The sequence below is a fragment of the Rousettus aegyptiacus genome, unplaced genomic scaffold (genome assembly GCF_014176215.1).
Source record: "Rousettus aegyptiacus isolate mRouAeg1 unplaced genomic scaffold, mRouAeg1.p scaffold_m13_p_11, whole genome shotgun sequence".
Lineage (NCBI taxonomy): Eukaryota > Metazoa > Chordata > Mammalia > Chiroptera > Pteropodidae > Rousettus > Rousettus aegyptiacus.
Window position 1 is genome coordinate 26162499 of NW_023416286.1, and position 22851 is coordinate 26185349.

Consider the following 22851-nt stretch of genomic DNA (forward strand, 5'->3'; position numbering starts at 1 on the left):
TTCTCCATACCCTTCTATGACTCCTTGAAGGCTTATTTGCTTTCCTGCAGAACAATGTTGCATAATTTCTCAGATGATTAGGAGGTGACAGGAATAGCAAGACCTGCCTCTCCCAGTGACCTTAATTTGCCACCACCATAGAGACTGGCTGAGGACCCCACACCTGCTAAGCTAGGAAGACACAGCTGTTCTGCATCCTGGCTCACCCTAAATAATTGCGTATCTGGAATTTTACTATGCTTAAAGGCATGCAAAGATTTTTTGTGTGTTTGTCTTTTCTTGTAAACTTGGTCTCTGAGCATCCCTCCACTTTTATTTTGATGTGCCAACCTCATTATTTATATGAGCATTACATATGCTTTTCAGCCATTATTATAAAGCCACACAAAAATTATACATGATAGATTGTGAAATTATGCCTATTTCAGAGCAGATGTAATATACGTAAGCCCTTTAAGAATTTTTAAATACTCAAAGCAGGTAGAAAGGTAGTTCAGGGTTAGAATTTTACAACCAAGTGAATATGAATATGTTTAATTTATAAGTGCCAACACTCTGCAAAGCATTTATACAAAAATAAATAAATAAACACGATAAAATAAACCGAGTTCTTTCCTCAAATTCCCTAATGCTGATTCGGCACAGATTCTATAATGTTGCATTTATTCAACTCTCCTGTCACGTCCCAAATTGACTAGCAAGGAATTGTTTTATTCATCAGAAGCCACACAAAACGGAGTGTTGCAGGACTGTACAGCAGCAGGTCTTATACACTACTGTGGGAGTGAAAAGTAGCACAAACTCTTTGGGAAACAATTTAGCTTTACCTAATAAACTAGAAGATGTGCATATACTGTGACACGCTACTGAGTATATTTCCTTGAAAAAGTTCCCCATATATACCGGGACACATGTTCAAAATGTTCACACAGCATTTTTTTTTAAAGTAAAAAAAAAAAAAAAACTGGAAACGACACAAATGTATATTGACAAGAAAATAGATAACTTAATTCTGCGCTAAAAGAAACCACTGCCCAGTCTCATGTATGCACAAATGGACTTGACTGACACTGGACCCTAAGCCTGCTTGAACTTTCCATGACTCATTCTAGACCCTGCAGAGAACTGGACCAGGTTTAATGCCCACTCAAAAGCCATCAGGCTATGATAATGACTCATGCCAAGAGGCACTTCTCAAGTCCCTTCTGTATTCAGTCAAAAAGTTCCTTTCAGAATACTACCTTATTTAAAAGGAGCTTTCAGAAAGACTCACTAACTTACGCCAGAATAATGCCACTCTAAATATTAAATTCAGACTCAATATATGCTATTCTTAGTCCTTGGTTATTCTTCAACATGTATTATACTCATTCAATTGAGTGTTATATAGCAGGGTAAATAAATAAACTACAGAATATATACCAATAGGAATTGATCTTACAAAAATTATGCTATACAGTTTAGGGAACCATACATATATGTATACTTATATATATGCATTTGTGTGTACATGTTTGTGTACATATGTATACAAAAAATGATTGATGCAAAATGAAGAATAATCAATAGTAAGCTTTCAGATTTTCCGGTGGTCTCGGCCTAAATGACAAACATATGAGTGAGGGAGCTATCTGGGATACTCCAGCTTCGGTTTCTTCAAAATAAAACCGGGACGCTATTTATTGTACCATAAGACTATTGTTAAGATAAAATGACATAATGTGTGTAAAGATCTTGGCAGAATGCTTTGAACGTAGTTGGCTACCTGATAAGTGATAGCTAAGTAGTGGCATCATGAGATGCCAAAGCTCAGGCAAATACAGGGCATTTCATACACGGAGGCTTGTTTCTCAAACCGTGGTCAGTCTGATCACCTGGGTCAAAAAAATATGGATGCCTTTCACAATGCAATTCTGGGCCTTATCACAAACCTACAGAATTAGAACCTCTATAGGTGGGGTCAGGGGATTTGTTAAAATCTGCATTTTGACAAATTTTCCAGGTGGTTCTTCAGCAGTAAAAGTTTAAAGACCATAAGCTTAGAGATTCTGATTCAGTGGTCTCTGAGGTAGCCTGAGAGAAAATATAAAAATGTTGTGAACTAGGACAATGCAAGCTGTATCTATAATGCTTACCAGGAGTATAAAGTACAGGATACCTGAGATTTTAATTAATTATACATACTACTTGCTTATTGAATACCTGCTGCTACATATTAGGTACAATAAGCACAATATGTTATTTCTAAAAAAAAAAAAAAAAGAATCCTGAATGGTGTTACTACCCATGTTTTTACACAGAGGGACACTGAGGCTCAGAGCTGTTAATTGACTGCCCAAGGACATATAAGTAGGAGAGACAATATGCCAAATCAGGCTGGCCGACTCTTTCTATAAAGATATAAACCATCAGATAATACTGTTAAGGATTGCTGTTAGGGATGAAACAAGGTTATGTTTACACTCATGTAAGTCCTATGGGGCCATAAGGTAATATTAATACATGTGAGCCAAGAGAATTCTTCCTTACTACAACTGTTCTCCTTTAAACTTAATAACTGAACAAGCCATACTCGGATTTTCTGTAGGGTACAACTACAGGGGACCAAAAACAAATGAATGTGATGTTTTTATTAAAGTCGACACTAGCATTTAATATACTCCATAGCTTTCCCCAAAATTACTTCAAATGGAATTTCCAGTTGTCTGATTAGCAGTGGAGGTGGTCCGGCTTCCATAACTAGAACGCACTGGATGTCTGATTCTGTTTGTCCCAGCATCAGCAGCAGCAAGATTTTTAGACCCCTTCAACACCCTATGCTAAAAGCCAGAAGGAGCCTCGATTCCTATCACAGGTCCAGTCTGCTGAGTACCCTGCGTGAGAAAGGAAGCAAATGTAGTTATGGATGCGGAGTCCTGAGGCTAAAGCTGCTGTCACTCACCCATCCCATCACTTCCTACTTAATGCTAGGCTCCCCTGCCAACTTGTGGTCTGAGATGGGAGGACAGGGAGGCTAAAACAAGCCCTTCCCTGTTCTGAGTTCACCATCCCTTCCGGCTACAGGCTTGACTTCAATCTCTGGGGGCAGCGACTGCTTCTAGATGTCATAGGGAAGGATGATGTCAGTGTAGAGGGGAACAGCTACGGAAACACGGCGACAATTCCCTAAGAGCAATTAACCTTAAAATAATTTCCAAGTGGACACTTCCCATTCTAGGATATACAAGACAGGCAATTCCAGGGATTAATGGGAGACAGGAAAAGGAGAAAGTACATTCTAAAGTCTTTCCAACTGCTCAAATCACCCACAAGACACACTCCAGTTGATTAACACTAATTCCTGCAGCTGTTGGTTTTCTCTCTGGCCTCCCTTAACCTCACTCAGTCAGGCCTCACCGCCAGGCATTGAAAGGCTAATAAAGTTCCTAATCTGATTTCTCCACAAATTGAGCCCTGACTTTGCTGAGAGGAGACTGCTGTCTTTATCGCCGCTAACGCAGCAAGTAGACTGTATTTCCTTTCCGAGTGTATAGTGTACAAACATGCTTTTATCATCTGTAAGCATTCCCAAAATAAGTGCCTCTGGGGAAGGAATGAGAATCAATCTGATGTCTCATTCCAGTCCCTAATGTACTCGGAAATTTTCTTATCACAGAAAGCAAGTCACAAGGCTCTCATTTTCCCATGTTCACAATGTCTTTTTAGTGACTTCACATTCTATGAGCTATTTTTAGTAGTTAAACACTCATTTCTTAAGAGCAAAGCTCTTTCTCTCCATTTATGACCTGGAAATGAAAAGAATCTCAATATATTGATAAAATGTTCAGCTCTATTCTATTGATCTACTCTGGCTACAAACTACCTAAATATTTTATCAGAGCAGAAAATATACCTGGTACCCTAAAATATTGTTTTTCTTTAAAGGCATGTTAAAATCAATTCATGTTCAAAAAAAAAAATCTTAAAATATTTCCAAACTGGATATGATCAATGATCATTATTTTTAAAATTCAAAACCCTAAAATTTAAGAATTAAAAACAAAAATGTTTCCAAGACTAATTAAACAATGGATTGGTTTAGGTTTTTTTAATAGAGGAGGTGAAGAAGGATAACATTATAAACAGGAGAGAATCAATTTTGGATTTTTACTTCAATGACATATTTCATTGGAATTACGTTTTTTAAACTCGTATCTCTTTTTTACTATAATATATTTTCCTCTGATGTCTCTAATCTCAGATGTAAAAACAGGTTCACAAGACAGTAAAATTTGTATTTAATTTGTCATATCAGTTTTTACAACAGGAAAGATACCAAATTATGTTTTAGGAAAAGAAGATGTTTTATAGACAGGATTATATGTCGCCCAAGTTACAACGGGATATCGAATCATATCTGAGATTTTTCTTAACCAATTTCTAAAAGATCAGTTTGGACTCTTAGCCGGAAGCAAGAATTTCATAGGCATCCTCCTAGTTCCTGGCTCACTGCAAAGCAGTCACCCTCCACTGAAAAACGGTCACATCCTCTGCTTTGCTCACTCACATCACTGGCCAAATGGGAACATTTGGGCAGTGTTTTCAAACGAAGTACCCACTGCTTCAAGTTGAATGTGATACTTCATTTCTTCTATTTAACTTCAGTTGGTCTCTGGAAAATACAGAAGCAAACTCAATGCTTTTTCTGTTAAAGTAGCCGTTTATCTGTGATTTAAAAATATGAACTGCAATGAACGGGGGCCAGCGGGCTGAGCCCTCAGGAACGCAGCCAAGAGGAGAGGTGGATGCAGCTGGAGAGAAACTGTGGGAAATTCATTCATCCTGCTGGTTCAATGCTGAGGTTCCAGAGCAATGCGGCACTCAGGCTTAACTCAGGTCTGGTTCATGTCAATGTCAGGGTCCATGGAGTTCTAATCAGATAGCAAAGGAAGGCAGTAAAGAGTACAGGTGGCAAGTGAAATTGAAGTCTAAATAGGAAGAGAGCAAAATCTACTGAGGACAGACACTAAGAGATGTGAGAATCAGAAAAACAAAGGCCCCGCCTGCAGGAGGCTGAGATTCAGAGTGCTCAAGGCTCACCCCACAGCCATACAGATCCCTGAATCTAAGGCCACAAAGCCCACTTAGCAGGTCACCTAGGGGAGTCTAATCAGAACAGAATAGACTAGAGGTACAGCTGCAGTGACTTCAGCTGCAAGGGGTAAATAAACATTATGTAAAATTATTTATTTGCATTATGACTCTTCCAGATTCTTTAAATTATCTTACTTAGCCATTACATTATTTTGGTTAGACGGTAATCTCACTCTCTCACTAGCAAAGTGGGAGGTTTGTCCTTTTGCATTTTATGACCCTGGGAAAAATGAAGTTCTTAAATACTCTTAGATGGTTCTGTTGTTAAAATACAGAATAAAGGAAGCTATTGTTTAAAAATGTTAAATCCTCGAACTTGTGAGTTTGTGTAGTGCTCAAGAAATCCTTAACAGCTTTTCCTGGACATGAAGCCTCATCCAACACAGACCTTTGGACACCTGCTCACCTCTGCAGGTAAACCTCTGCCCAGTGGCTCCCCAAACCAGTCTTTGCCCAGCCCATTGGTCTGTTTCTTAGATCTCAGCATGCCTTGAGATGAAATCCACCTTGAAATATCAAAACCCAAGTTTTATATTCATTGACTTTGCTGCAACATTTGAAACTTTTTTAAAACCATTGATTTATTTTTTCTCTGACCATTGTTCTCCTGGCTGTTCTTCTATCTTCTACCTCTTAGTCATTCCTTTCCAGTCTCTCTCTCTCTCCCTCTCTCTCTCTCTGTCCCTTGAGTACTGCTGTTTTCCCTAGTTTTATATTAGACCTCTATACTCATTTCACTTACTTCCCCTTGGCCATAACTCTCATACCTATTGTTCCATTGCTACCTGTCTGTGGAAACCCAGAACTTTCTTCAGAGCCTACAACTCCACGGGAATGTCCTACACATACCTCAATATCTCTAAAACTAATTTTTTTTCACTTGCAAATCTATCTCCCTCTAAAGTCCTATCATGATAACCATTTGCTATTCACTCAAGCTAATTTATCACCCATTATTCTTGACATTGTTTCTTCCCCTGTGTCCTTTCCTTAGTTCAGGAATTCCTCAGCCATTGTCCAGATTAAATCCATGGTTTCCTAGTATTTTTCTCTCCTTCTCATCTGTATCCTCTCTGAACCATTCTCTATGTTGCAGACAAGTTATTTAATGACAACAGAACAAATCTGATTATGTTACCCCTTGCTTGAGACTTTTCATGGTGTCTCTAAAGCTACAAGATAAAGTCCAAACTCTTTAGAGCAGCATGCATGTAAGTGTTACTCATTTGCAAAAAAATAAATTGAATCCCCCTTACAAAAAGTTACATGTATTCAAAGTTACAGTGGAATCTCACGGCACACAAAGGCAGAAAGTGCACCTGAAGAACCTCTCTCATGAGTCAGGTGATCTCATGTCAGCTTCCTCAGAGTGCCTGTGCTATTTTTTTGTTTCTCTCTGTAGAACCGTGAGCTCTATGTTAAGAGGCTACCTGGAAGACAGGAGCTGCCTCAGTCCAGCTCTAAGAAACCTCTGCTCATATATCCATCAAACACTGATCTGGTCCTTAGTTCATATCTTTGAAGGGAAGTCACTTGATAAGTTCAACCAAGTCTGTGGGGTGATTTAACCACATTTTGTCCAATCAGTTGTGGCCAGGGATAACCAGAGACATGTCAACTTGATTCACACCTTTAGCAAGTGTGAGAACGATGGGCAGGTCCCATAGAAAAGCACGATCTGGGGAGATGTCCCCAAACTGAGATACACTGCAACAAACAAAGCCTTTCCTTATCTACCCCATGCATCCTTGTAAGCTTTAGTCCTATTTCTAGCTCATCTTTCCTATGCAATAGTCCTATAGCACCTTAAATTTCTTATACATTTTTATTCTTTTTCATATTTTGGTGGTCTGTATCTACCTATATCTTTTCCTCTTTCCAAATGGCTCTCCAAACCCCTACAACCATGTACTTAGTAAATTAATAGTTGTCCTTTAAAATTCTGCATAAATGTCACCCTTCTTCAAATGGTCCCTTAAAATTCCTCCCCTAGAGTTACAGATTCCATCGTCAGGGTCCTGTCATACTCTGAGCATGCCTCCATTAGCACTTAAATGCCCTGCGTCGTCATCTTTTATTCCCATCTCTCTACTTAACAAAAGATGAACCTCTTAATGGTAAAGTCCAAATTTGTAACTGCTCTGGCAGAAAACGCAGTTCCTGAGATGTAATGAACTTCAAATATTAGTGAGCAGCAAGGGATGAGAAAAGAATTGAGAGGATTAAGGATAGGAGTGGTAAAGTTGTACTTTGTCTCTTGATTTTCAGGAGCCAACTTACGTGTGTTTGCATACAGAATGTACCCTTTTTGAAGGGTGGGTACGTCTATTGAAAGCTAACATGGGCGGATAATGATCTGCATGTCTGGTTCTTCCTTTGCCATGGTTCCTGCCCTCTCTACTCTAGCCAGGTCAGCCCACCCTCCCTGTCATTCTATGTCCTCCCTGCTCCTTTCTACAAGACTTTGGTATGTTTCATCTGTTGGGAGATTTCTGACCTCTGCATGGAAGAGGACTTCTTGGCTGAAAAGGAAATAGGTTTTCTTTTCAAGATGTCTATAGTAAAGCATTTGTTGCTTGTTTTTCTAACATTTTGTCTTGTCCCATCTGGCATCATAAAGCACTGGGTTTTACCTTCAGTGCCTGTGAATTCCCTGGCTTCTGGCTGATTTCCATCAGACTATAAGCTTGAGGGCAGAGACTAATTTCAACTTGACTAAATTCTCCACATCCTGGCATTAAGCCTGGCTGATAGCTCTCCATCCATAATGATCTCTGCTGTATTATTACTTGCCCAGTTTCAACCAGACCTCAGGGTCTATGCTTTCTTTCTGCTCTCCCAGCCATTGCTTCCTACCACATCACTGTGTTTCTTCCCTACACAGGTGTCCAACAGTGTCCAACAGGTACATGTGCTCAAGAAAGATAATTGCGTGATCCCAAAGTCCTTTCAATCTAAGAAAAATGTAACAGTGATATCTACTTGGAACAGATACATTGTGACACCAGCAGTCAGGAGGTCCTTCTGGTTCAAAAAGCCACAGGTGCTACTGGGTATGGTATCTCACGACAGCCATTTTCCCCAATTCACTGCACAATGGCAGCATTTGAATTAAGCTTTGTTCTTTCCTGAAGCTTTTCCTCTGCTTATATTCCGACTCTTTCAGTTCCCTCTATCAGCACGCTCTGCTCTTTATCCTGGCACAGCCGGCCCAGCAGAAAGCATCCCCCTGATATTTGTCACTGTGGCTGAATGCCAGGTGCTCTTGGCGAGTAATATCTATGATTTTGAAAAGAGCACAATAGCACTGGTTAAAAAGTCTAGAGTTTTGTTAAGTAGGTCTTATTTTTCATTTTTATGTCAACATTGTCGTTGGCTTGGTGGTGTGACAGATTTGACTTTGTGAACCAGTGTTCCTTTCAATGATCACCTCACACAGTTAGCCTGGACAGTGTAGTTAATCTTAAAAAGAGAAAGAGTAGTCTAGATGATAAAGATTCCTACCTGGAAACCAAAATCTCCTAACATTAAGTATAACTTTTCCCACAGAACTATTAATTTCTCTAAAGCCATTTCCTTATCATTCTGGTAGCAATACTCTGCCTCTGGAAACAATTAAAAATATGAAGTGGTAAAAATAGGCATTCAAAAACTATTGTACATAGAAAAGCAAAGGAAATAAATAATAGGAAGTAAATTTTAAGGGAGCAAAGTAATATAAAAATGAACATGTATCTAAACAGTCAGTATTTAGGAAGAGGTTAAAGTGGTCATAGAAAAAAAATAATCATGTTGAATGCTGGAAAAAAAGTGAATATTGGTATGTATATTCTTTCTACTGAATCCTTTCCTTATTCTTTCTGGCTATATTGACTTATGTTATATTCCAAACCACTATAGTATTTCAAGTTACCGGACACTACTGGAACACTCAAAAGTTTAATAATATATTTAGTATTCCCCTCGTAAAATGCAATTGTATTTTGAACTGAACTAAACCAAAGACAAGAACTGCAAACATAAATTTAAGAGAACACAACAGGAAGTTAAATTAATATTACTGTTCCAAGTGTGAAGTCAGAAGTCGAACATTTTGAATTTTATTTCATGTCCTGCCTTCCTTGCTGAGCAAGCATCTCATCTTCATATGTGACTTATTTACCTGTGGCTCAGAATTGAAACCCTCCCCATAATGACTTACTGAGTAAAATTAAATATACAGTAGGATATGTACCTATCCATGTAGATAAAATATATTAGATGTCTTTGAAGCTGTTAGAAAAATATAACAACTGCATAATGATTAGCAAGTATTGTACTCAAATTTCACCTATAAGTGAAAGCATTGCATGGGCACTCTAAACCTTTTATCCTGCTTTGAAGAGATTCATTACACCTAGGACTGCATCAGACTCATACAGTTTCATGGTAGCTTTGCAATGGAATCCACATCATGTCCCTACATGTCCACCCCATATCCTGAACTGAAACAAATTTCTTGGAACATTTGTCGACCTGGGCATGCCCTAGACCCTAATGGGCTCCAGCTGAACCATAGGTAATATAGGGAAGGCCTGAGATGAGCTAGAGTCCAGGTAATAAAGCCAAGGATACCTGCACAGGGTCATCCTAGGGAGGGCAACGGTGGCTGCTGCCCAATAGAGCCACCAATTCCCTGGAGATTGTGATTCCTAAAGGATCAATCAAACTGATAAACCCTGAAATCAGTGTTCTAACTGGCTTACAGCTTCTATTAGGACACTCTCATCCTTATCTCCTCTTTAAATGTGCATGGCAAATTCATTTATTCAGTCTTTAATACAGCACAGCTTCAATGTGTTTAAAGATTATTCCATATTTTCTACTAATGTGTTCTATGGAAATTCTACCACAGTGCTGATCTATGTACATCTAACTACAGTTTAAAACTTTTATTTAAAAAATTTCAATATATCATCCAGTCTCCAATGTGAATCATAATAGGAGAGACTTGTTTACACTTTCATTGCCTATGTGAAAGATTTGTTGATATTAAATTTTATATATCAATAAGCATGCTATAAATTTAAAATTTTAAAAAAGTTTTAAGTCATTAGGTACTGATGTTACTATAAAATATTTTGTCATCATAGAAATTCATTTGGATTTTATTTTGACCATTTCTTGCACAATGAAAGAATATTTCAAAATTAGTTGTTGGAAGAGAATTCTCCATAGATCTCCTACATTTCCGCATGTCTTGCAAACAGAGGCACTGGCTGTCTTTGTACAGGACTGCTTTTTCAGTGATGTTTTACATAACAGACATTATTGGAAGATAGAGGTAGAGTCTCTCTCTGGAGGAAAGGATAGGTTTGCTTATAGCCTTGGATGATAAAGATAGTGTCTCCTTCCATAACAGGGAACAGACACGCTTACTGTACAGCATAATAAAAATGATACTTCCCTCTGAAAAAGAATAAGCATGCCTACTGCCCATTATTCAAAAATTCGAATTTCCCAAGGTCAGACTTCTCTCCTCTAACACGGCTCACTGTGTCGCCCTACTTTTTTCCCTTCACTATGAGGCTTGGGGATAAGAGAAGCAGCCCGAGGGAATATGAATGTTCTGGATACTGCTACTGCAGTAAGTAAGGAAGTTCTGACACATGAGCCTGTGGCCTCTACCAGCACCCAAGAAACTGCAGTAGGCTAACTTATTAGTTTGCAATTACAAAAAAATCTCAGACCCTTCACAGTTCTTAACATTCTTTTTACTAAAATCACATTGAAACATGCATTTTAAAAACACTTCACTCCAAAAAAAGAAAATTTCTGTTAAAAACCCAGTTCTTATCATTGTTGCATCCCCTAACATCAGCTTGATTTCAGAATTCCAAAGTGGTTTAATTTATATTTTATAAGAAACTGAAATTACTCTCTGATTCATAGAAATGCCGACATCACTGCTTCTCCTTTAAGAGATGAGCTGCTTTCAGCGTGTGCTAAGTGAAGCTGTTCAACCTGAACTACCCCAAATGCCCTCCTCACTTCAAAATGTTATCTTCACAAATACTTCCTCATTTTCTTTTGTCTTAGAAGCAATGTGGTAAATTACTATAAGATGGCCCCAGTGTATTGTGCTTCTCTGTATTTATGCCCTTGGGTTGACCTCTCCCACGTTGAATCTCAGCTGCCCTGTGACATATAGAATTCTTTACTTTGACCTACAGAATATGAAAGCAGCAGTGCTATGTGAATTTTAGTGCCTAGGCCTTTAGAGGCCTTGCAGCTTTCTCTTCCCTAAGCCACAACATAAAAAAGTCCAGCTATCCTGATGGAAACGCCAAATGGAAAAAGAAGCCTGAGAAGCTTTAGCCTCTCAGCCATCCAAGCTATGAGGTGATACCAATGTGTCTGATATTTTGGACCCTTCAATGCCAATTGAAACCCCTTCAGACCAACCCAATGGAGATGACGTGGAAGAGAGAGGACACATCTTGGATGGAAAGGATTAAAATAGAGTTACCTTATGGCTGTACGTGTTCGGGTGGTTTGTTATATAGCAACGCATAACTGAAACGGATATAAATGTCTACCTTCTTTTCCAAAGCTAACTTCTGTACTGTTGAGACTTCTCTTTCTCTTTCTTGGAAGTCATCACCTTGCTTCTCTACTGCTCCTCTCACTTGTCTTATAATGTATTACAGTCTTCTTATCCAAAAAAAAATAATAATAATTAATAATAATAAAAGCCAGTTTTGAAACAATACTCTCAAGAAACTGTATGTGTGTGCTGCTGTAGCAATTGTCTAAAAATAATACAATCTACGCCCATTTTTGCTTTATCTGTACCTTTTATTCAATTCCATCATCCAATCTATTCCCTTACCTTTTCTACAGAAAGCAATGTCTTAAAGTTTGCTGAGCCCCAGTCCTAATCTCAATCCTCATGCAATTAGAACCATGTAGCATTTGACTCTGGTAACCACAATATTCTGCAAACTTTACAACTGGCTTCCATGACTACAACTGTCCCTTGTTTTCTTAAAACATCTTTGGCTATCCTTTCCTAATATTCTCACTGGCTCCCCCTTCTCATCTGACCCTCTCGTGTAGTCACGTCTGCCGATGCGGTCCACCTCCCATTTCTCTTTTGATTCTATATTCTATAATGTCAATTCCTCCTGGTCCCATAACTTAAATTATGGCCTCCAAATCTCCCTAAACTAATTTCTTTCCCAGACTCTAGATTTGCAGGAGAATTGTCATCTCCTGGAAGTTAACAGGAAAAACAAAATTTCAGACTCCACCCAAACCCACTGAATCAGAATCTGCATTTTAACAAGGCCCACAGATGACCTATGTGTCTCAGAAGCAGTGCTCTAAATATGTATTTTCATCTACCTTGGCCCAAACAAAAATAATTATTTCCCCATCTCTTCCCCACAACTACCACAAAACATTCTTTCTTTTCCAGCAAGCCATGAATTCATTATTATTTTGCTAACTACTGTGTCACAAAATCCAAAGTCTTCAGAATAGTCCTCTACTACCTCCACTGCCGGTCCATCAGTTGCTAAGTCTAGTTTATCTGACTGCCAAGGTCACTTCTTCCCTTGCTTTACTTCCTACTAACAATATTGAGTTTCCTTTTCCTGCAGACTATGCTGATCACAACCAAAGCAGACACCTTTCCTCTAGTCTCTCTCTCTTCTAACATATTACCACTTACCGCTAACTAGTTCCTATTTATCATCCTACAACTAACAAAAACTAAAGTCAAAATAGCACAAAAAATAGCAAAATTCAAAATTAAAAAGATAAAAAATAAACCAAACTTGATTTTAAAAAGCTAGAAACAAAACCGAAATAACAAGAATATGTCATATCCTTGTTTAGAGTCATAATGAACGCTTCTTTTCGATAGAACATAAAATGCAAATTCTATGCCACAATATTCAAGGCCATTCAAAATCAAGCTCCAACCTGCCTTTTTTGACACTCTCTCTACGCTCTCAAGTCAAATTGCAAAACCAACACTTATTCATCTGCTCATGAAACCTGGAATTTTCTTCATTTTTCCTATCCCAAAGGTTATGTTAAATCCTACCTCTCCTTTAGGACTCCCCCTTCCTTATCATATGCTCTACAAATACTCCACTCTACAGATACACACTCTTCATTTCCCCGAGCCCATTTGACCTTAATGTAACTTATTCCAGATCTTAATGCATATTGACTCACATTCTACTATCCATGCATTTATCTACTCCAGAGGACTCAACTCCTTGAATTGAAGATTACATTCTATTTATCTCTGTAATCTTCAAAATGTCTAACATAATAGGAACTCAAAATATGTTTGTCAAACTAATTATTAAGTGGAATCAGATTGTCCATTAGTTCGATCCTATTTCTATTTTTAAACACTAAATTAAAGTATGTTTTAAAAAAATAGATCTTTCTCCATCAGTTCGTTTCATTTTGTGCTGTGATGGCTGATAAATTTTCTAGCTCAGAACAGATTTCTTTGGAAATACTGATATACCCTGGACCACATCACCACCAGTGGACATAATTACAATTGCAACCTAAATGTACTTTGTGTGCCCGGGCAAGCCAAAGTCCATGTTTCTTCTTCAGTTTACTTATAAATAAAACAACTGTTGCTATGGATGTGTCATCCAAAATATGCTACCAGGAAGTAGAGGAGCAACCATAAAAAATGCAACGCAGTGAAAAATTAGCAGCTCCATTCTCGAAGTATATAATCATGTTTAAAACAAGATTTCCTGCAGGAAAGTGGAATGGACCATAAAATTAAATTATATGATAGTTAAGACAAGTTAAATTTATTGAGAGAGAAAAAAATAGGAGTTTAGAAGCTATCTAGCTCTTACACTGTAAAATTTTATTGCAGAAGAATGTTTGAGTACATGAGAGACTATAAATATTTTAAACTAGAATGATCAAACTTACATGGGAAGCTTTTCACTACATCAAGGAACAGGAAGGAAAGATATTGTCAGCTTTTGAAATTCCAGTGTAAACAAAACATAGAAAACTCTTTTAGAGGCCATGGCGTATGTCCTTTGCTTTTCCTCTTTAAAAAGTATGTTATTTTCCTTACATTAATGGTTAACAAAACATGGAATATTTATGACTGATTATGCTGAAAGGATTTTACTCTGTGATCCTTAAATGTTAGAATTTATCACGGGACAACTAGAAACAGGGAAAGATAAATAACAAGGGGAAAAAATAACTCGCTACATTATCTTTGCTCCCAGAAAAGAATCCAAAGTGTGCATCAGAATTAAGGGGCAGGCTTTCTCGCTACCTGAAAAGAAAATCTAGGATGTCCAATAACAATAACCACAGTGACAACACTCAGAGATTCTGGGCTCAGAATTGAAGATTTTTGGTTTTTACCAACTTAAGAAATCAAACTTGTGAGTGACATTATTACTTCCATTATTACCTTGAGTACCAAAGGGCTAATTATGTATTTTTCAGGCACAATTTTTCCCCACTTCTTCTTTTGCTTGTTCACCTATTAGACAAATTTCTGTTTATTAGTCTTTTATCAGAGGTTGATGGCTACAGAAAAGAGATAAAATAAAACAATTTATTTTGTAACTCAGAATTATAAAACATTTTGCTTGGAAATGCCTTAAGTTCCACAGGTTCAAAGACTTACTTTTACATTATCTCCCTAGCTCTCAGAATAGTTATTGACATATAACAGGTACTCAATAAATGTTTCTTAAATTAAGGGGAAAAGTGAGTAAAACTAGACATAAGAAATATAAAATTCATAAATTATTCAAGATATTCTTTTCTTATGAATAATTGAGAATTAGCACTGGTAAAAACCACATGACACAGTGAGTTTGTGCCAAGCAGTGTTTCAGTTTAGCTGTTTGGTACTACAAAGTGGTTGTGATTCCTTGATCAATATCCAAACCCCAGGTTGCTTCAGAGTTTCTAAGACAGTGGCTTTCATTCTAGTTTTACTGCAAACCAAAGTAAGAAATGAATTTTATATCAAGATCCAGCATACACATCATACTACACACCACTCCAAGAGGTATAATTTAAAAAAAAAAAAAAGTTTAATGAAATAATACTTATTCTTGCTCTATAAAAAATACTGGTGTGTTCTATTCATTTTAAAATTTATTTCATGGTCAACTAATGGGTTAGGACTGATAGTTTAAAAGCCAAGCCCTTTAGGACCACCTTAGGTAAGCATGAGGGCTGTGAAATTGTCAAGGAAAGTGACCTAGATCTTAAGTCACATCCTTCGTGCAAAGAATCTTTGAGGGCAGTGTTTCAAGCTGCTCTCAGTATTGACTAAATTCTATATTTCCCATTTCTGGATTTAAAAAAAAATGCTAGACTGTCTTCATATGGGTTCAGAATTCAAATAATGGCTCCGAAGCAAGGCAAAATATAGTTCTTCGCAGTAGGGTATCTGCTGAGCTATAATCTATATCTTGGTCATATGTATCAATCATTCACAATTGGTTACTTGTAACTTTCATAGGGCACACACAGTTGAGTTTTGAAGGTTGCGTACGAGTCTCTCAACATGCCGTACACTGGGGAGAATACTGCGGAGATATCATTAGCAATGAAGATTGGAGAAGAAAGACACTCTGACATTGGCACTTGACAGAGTTCATGCAAAACACAATAAGTCACTCTAAAGATTGGAAAATTACTCTAAGGATCTGAAGCAACCACCTGAATAAGAGTAAGGAAAAGTGAGTTTTCATTTTAATTTATCCAGGTACTGTTACTCCTTTGTTTTCACACATTCATTCACCAAATACTGTGTCTCCTCTAGTCCAGGCATTGATCTAACAACAACAACAACAACAAGCTCTGTCATTGTCGACCTACTTTGTGCTATGATATTCAATGTCTAATATAGGAAATAGAATATGCAGTTTTCCTGCATAGAGCACTGGTGTATAGCTTTCATAGAGAAAGATAAAACTCACCCATATATATAAACTATTTCCAGGATACTCAAATTTGCTAGATGTGACTGACTATAAGGAGAATTGAAATATGGAGTCAACAGCCCACTACAGTAAAAGTGAAACTAATAGACCCAAAACTTTCAACCCACCTTACTTTCCTGTTATTTCTCTAGACACATTCATTCCTTTACCAAGTTTCTACTGAATGCCCACCACTTACCAGGTACCATATGAGGTGCTGGCAGAAAGGTCAGATGCAGGCCTTGCCTTCAATGCTCATAGGGGTTTGTGGAAGTAAATATATGAGTGATTTCCAGCACAACAGGATGAACGCTATAATGAAATATGAGTGAGATGCAATATAAGCATAAATGGAGAATCATCTAAAGCAGCAAAAAGGAATTTGAGGCTCTTACAGAGGACATGGTGCACGAGCATTGAAGAATAAGTAGAAATCTTCCAGATAAACAAGAATTGGGGCATCAAAAATAGAGAGAGCACCATGTGCAAAGTCATGGGTATGAAAATAACATGCAAGTTAGAGAAAAGGAAGAGGAGCTAAAGATTAGGCTGATAGTGGCCTATAGGTCTTGCTCTGAGAGAGGCCTAGAGAAAGGACTTGATTTAAGAATTGTCAATTAATAGGTGTCACCTAAAGCCAGGGATATAGATGAGAATTCCTATGAAGATTAAAAAATGTGGATGGCTTCATAGTGTAGTGGTTAACATGTCTGCTTTACACGCAGAAAGTCCTGGATTCACACCCTAGGTGGAGCCGAGGACCAGGCCTTGGGTGTGCCAGGCCCTCCGTGTGCTCCAGGGGTGCCAGGCCCCGGAGACACACCGTGAACATTTGGGAGGAGGCGCCCCGACTTCAGAGATCCAGTTCTTAAGGGGAAACAGCAACATCCATAGGTCAGGAATGAAAGTGTTGGGGAAGGGGGAATTAAAGAGAGGGAAAAAACATGTGAGGAACTCACAGCTCCCAGTGTATGATTGCTTCCTTATTACACTACTTCCAGGTCCTATACGTCATCATCATCATTATCATCATCATTGTCATCATCATTGCCACCATCACAGTTTATTGAATGTCTACCAGGCACTTCACTTGTTTCACCTTATTTAATCCTCACATCATCCCAGTGAGATAGGTTCTATTATAATCCACATTTTCTCACCATTACAGGCCCAGCAATGGACGATGTCATGTTTTGAATCAAGGAGTCTGATTCCAGGGCCCCTGGGCACTTAGCCACTATTCCATTACAACCCTCCAGCCCTTTCAGCCTGAATAATAAACACTGTCTACAGAGCACTGAATCTCAGCACCCCGGAAGAAGAGGCTTAGCCTTCTACCTCAGCTCTCTTCACATGAACGTCAATTACTGAAACTCTTCTGTTTCTGGACATATTTCTCACTACCCCTTTCTAGGCTATGTCTGAAACTACTTTAAAGCTTTTAGCCACATAGATCAGCTGTTGCTATTTGGCATGCTCATCGTTGCATAATTTGCAAGTTACAAAATGAATACTTGGCAGGGTGATTTCAAAACCTACTAGACAGAATCACTTCAAATAAATTAGGTAGTGGGAACTACCACAGCAGTACTGTGCTTGTATGAGGCTTTAAATTTTCTGAGAAACAGAGGCCAGGTTATACTTACAACAACTGTTGAGCATAAATCAAGCTATAGCTTCCGGAGCAAGATGCTTCATTTGTTATTTTAATATGCATTTTCTTTTCTAAAAGATTGAAGGATCCTTGTTATCTTTTTTACTCAGAAACTGAGTGGTTAAAATAATGTCTGTGTCTTTGAGAGTAGAAGCCTTCATGTCAATCAACACTCACCTGTCTTGTGAATTTAAATTCTTCAGTGATTTTACTGGTGACTGGATTTAAAAGTTCTACCTAGTTAGCTTTGTGAGAGTGACAATTTAAATAGCTCCCACAGAAGTTACAAAAATGCTAGGCCAATTGGGTAATAAAGTAGTCCCTTTAAAGTTAAATGAGTCATAATTTAGCATGAAGTAGATCGATTAGAGAAACACTTGTGAGTTGGCAGTCAGGATCCTGGAGCCATCTCTGTAATTAGAACTGTTATGATGGCTATTGGCACTACATATACAGCAAAGATGGGTCATGTCAAGAGTGCATTCAAACACTTGTGGGTTCAGAGATTCAAACCCAAGTTGAACCTTTTGGTGTTTGAGTTTGTTAACTGTTGGCTAAATGCCACTTCCTGCTCCTAAGAAAAGAGGCTTGAAAAAGTCTCATAAAAAATGACTTAAAAGGCTTCCTTGACTTCAAAGGGCTCTTACAAAACAACATTTTGATGAGTTAAGTGTAAAGGAATCAGAAACATAAGGATTAAATTTCCTTTAATAGAGTCATGTGTCTAAAAATGGAGGGAGGAAAAAGTAGCAACTTCATCTAGCTTAACATGCTTCAAAAAATGTCTAGAGTAGCTACGGATTTCCAAAGTAATCAAATTTTTCCATTCCAATATAATGCTAACATAGTAACATCTAGAAAGGAACGTCAAAAAGTCCAACCGAATAAAGACCAAGGCATTCATGTAGGTCAGGTTATACCAGGTCATCTTCTCTCTAGTTCATTATGCCAGCCTCCATTTTCAAGAAAATAGCAGAGTGTCACAAGACAGAGCCACAAAAAACAAAGAGAATTTCTAAAACAGACCACTTGCTCAGGTCAGGCAATGTCATCAGCTCACCACACTGATGCATTAAAACTGATTTTACTGCCTGAATGAAGAGAATACAAACAAACACTCCTTAGCCATGAAGTGTCATGCCAAAGACAGCATTACCTGTTATACGGATTTAATCTCCACATCTTTAATCATAATTTTGTGGGTCTCTAATCCTTAAAAGAAAATGAACTAATGATTTTTTCCCAAGGGAGGAAAATGTCTTTGGGCAAGAATATATTGCAGAATACAGAAAGACATAAAAATCATTTGAACCAGTGATGAACAACTGCAAATTCTGGTCAAGAATTACTCCTCATTAGTTTTGCCAGTAAATAATCTGACAGACAGCTAATACTTGATTTATTCTGTGTTTGAAAATCTTATAAAAAACAAAGAATTTAACCTTTTGAGGCAAATTAAAGGAGACTATGCATGTTTACCAAAGAAACATTAGATAAATGGATATAAGTTTACTATTAGACACTCAGTATAACCCAATTAATTTTTTTGCATCTGGCTAAATTTAATGGTATGAATTTTTATAGCAATGTTTCACTAGATTGTGGGTATGGTAGTTTCAGACCAGAAAAGAGAAATTTCTAAAAGTAGACATTTATTATTTTAATTTGCTTGTGATATCAACTGTTATAGCAACACATAAATAGCCGCATTCTCAAAATAAAATTAGGGAGAGAAAAAGATCCTACTTAACTGAATTCATAAGTTCCTTTGTAAATAGTAGAGTTTTATTTATGTCAATATATTTCATAGATAAGGAAATAAAAGCGTTCAATATTGGCTAAAGGAGTCTATTAATATTTATACATAATTTCAATGAATGTGAATGGGTAAATACATTTATAAAAGTCAATAAATATTACTGTTATTATTATTTTTTTAACATAGCTTTATATTTGATTCAAGTAGACATGTACTATTTTAGTGATTAGCAAGTGATCAAAAAACCAAATGTAAATTTTTATTTCTCCTTCATAGGCCAAAATCACCATGTTCCTAAACATATTTTGTTACCCAAAGACCTCAGAAGACAAAGAACCAACCTGACCATGCTCTATACCTCAGTGGAGTTTGGGACTTCTGAGCTATGTTGTCAACAACCTCATCTAATCTTAGCCTTAGTTACTAGAACAGAATTTTGAATGATCCTTAAGGGAAGAGTTTTAGAAGACCTGCTGAACCAACTGCTAAAGAAAAACATAATATTAAAAGGACCAGTAAGTCCTAATATTTTAGGAGTGTTCAAAGAAGTGATTTCACTTAATTGTTTACTAAATTCCTGGAGAGAAATATTTGCTTTGATGATTTCTGATCATCACTAAATTTACTTCCTCATTCTTCAGTAGAGGTAAGAGGCATAGGATAATCACATAGCAGACATAGCTATACTTTCTTTCAATAATGATGATTTGCAATATCCTGTTCCCCATTCTCCTCTAAATCTTGAGATTACCTATTCGATTTCCTTTCCAAAGATCTTGAATATTTTTCAAGGTGGCTTTACACATATTGAGTAGTTATGTTCTATTATAATGTAAATGTAGTCCAGGAAGCCTTTAGTTTAGCATATACCTCTCCTCCCAGAAATGCAACTCTTGAAATTCTGCTATTGGAGAACTTCTCGGTTGGGTTAAATATTGTCGCCTGAGGTTCTCCTTACAAAATGTTTGCCCTTCCAGGTGGCTGGTAATTAAGCCACAAAACCTCTGTGTTAATTAATCCATCAAGAAGCAATCTGTATAATTTAGAAATATACACCATCGGTGAGTATGAGGAGAAGGAGAAAGAGCATAAGAAAAAAAGGGGCAAGCTAATTCAAAGATAAGTTTTACAAATATACCAATTTGTTTAAAGCTAGCTCCACTTCCCATCCCCCAAGCTATGAACTCTACCACCAAAATTATATTTTTCTTTCATACGTTAGAACAATTTTTATGTGCGTCATTGAAAGTTACCTGATTATCAAATTCAAATATTGTTATGTCACCTGGAAACACCTTTAAAAATGACGACAGCAACAGTACCTCTCCCCAGGGTTTAATAACCCTTTCTCAGACTGTGTTTATCACTGCTGCATTTCCTTTACTGAGAGACTGTTTCCTAGTTTCTCAAAACCCTAACTGGATAGGGAGTAGGATTGTAAATGAAACCTTAGGGATCTGGTTTTAAGATGAGCTTGTGTAATATTTGGGATTAAAGCAGCAGGCAACATTGATAATATATTTGAATGCACAGAACAAGGATTTTCCATACTTCATAAGGATTTTCCTACTAGCAGTGGTGAAAAAAATTTTTTCCTGACAAAGGAAGCCCAGCTTCATTTATAAAAATAAGAATTCTAGGAGCTCTAGTACCCACCAACTAGTTGAGTGGGAAGTAACATAGTCTTTCATAAATTACTTTTGTTTCAACATGTTAGGTAGTATCTTAGTATGTTCGGGCCGGTATAATAAAATACCATTGTGTGAGTAGCATGTAAACCACAGAGATTGATTATTAACCATCTGGAGGCTAGAAGTTCAGGATCAGGATGCCATTGTGGTTAGGGCCCTCTTCAGCTTGTATTCTTCTCATTGCACCCTCACATCGTGCAAGGTTTGGCTAAGGATCTCTCTGCAGTCTCTTACAAGGCACTAATCCCACTCATGAGAGTTCCGCCTTCATGACTTAAGTACTTCCCAGATGTCCCACCTCCTAATATCATCACATTTGGGGACTTATGATTTCAACATGTGAATTTGGGAAGGACAAAATATTCAGATCATAGGAGTACTAGAATACAAGCCTCACATTTTGTCTTTAGAGTGGCTCTGGCACACTAACTTGGATATCCACTATAGTTACAACTTAGTAAAAACAATGCGTGTATATGAGTGAAAACCAAAAAAGAGAATGGAAAAATGAATAAAGTCATTCCATTAGGATAGTGGGATACTGGGAGATATTTTTCTAGCTATAATTATTACAATTTTATTTGTAGAGTGTTAGGTGTTAAGTTCTAAGAGGGCAATCACTATTTCAAGCATTATCTTCATTATGCAGAATTGCTGAAACTTTTAAACTATTCTAGGAGGATACGACTCAACAAGTTCCACATTTCTTTTTTGTATCTGGGTGAAAGTACCCGCAATGTTCAGCCAAAATCTTGTGGTTATCATGTGTGCTTATAAAACAGATATCTAAAGGCCAAAAAACTGGAGACACTGAGGCTCAGCTCACAGCCCCAGAAGACAAGGTAGGGCTTAGGTAAGGAGCAAAAGGACAGAGCCCTGGGAATAACAGAGACACAGTTATTCCATAGCAGTCGTAAGCTAGAAACTCTGTGAGACAGAATAAGGAAATATTGGAATCAGCAGCAAAAAGGCCTCGCAACTGCTTTGTTTTGGCCAAATGCTAATTAAATTTCCTCAATTCTGGGAACAAGAATGATTTCAGAATCTAGATTGGGCTAAGCCTCTCAGGTTCAGCTGGGAAGACACTAAACTATCCAGCTTGGGAGTCGAGTGTGGGTCAAATAAACAAACCAGTCTTCCATACCAGTTAATCCTACCTCCTTCTCCTCCTCCTTCAGACGCCTAATACTCTCACTTCTAGCCCTTCACTCAGTTTCCCCTCACTGGAATGTTCTCTCTCTCCTGTTTATGCCCTTATTTTTTACTCTATTTTAAAGGCCCAAAGCCACCTCCATTTACTGCACAAAGTGATTCAAACCCTTCTGACCAATGTCAACTCTCCACACTCTACATAACTCATTCACCACTGTTCTTGGAAAATACTAGTTATCTATATTAACCACACTAATAATAATAGCGTGGATTATAATTAATCCCGACTAACCCTCATTTTAAGGCAGTTGGTCATTCTGGCAGAGAACAGTTTAGGGGCAAGATCACCTTCCAAACTTTCAGATGGCTTTGTCTCATCCGTCTGCTTCTATCACATTTAGGCCTTTGGCACAGTCATGACTTTAGTGCTGAACCTCCCTCCTGACTCATTTTATTCTTCCTTTCTAT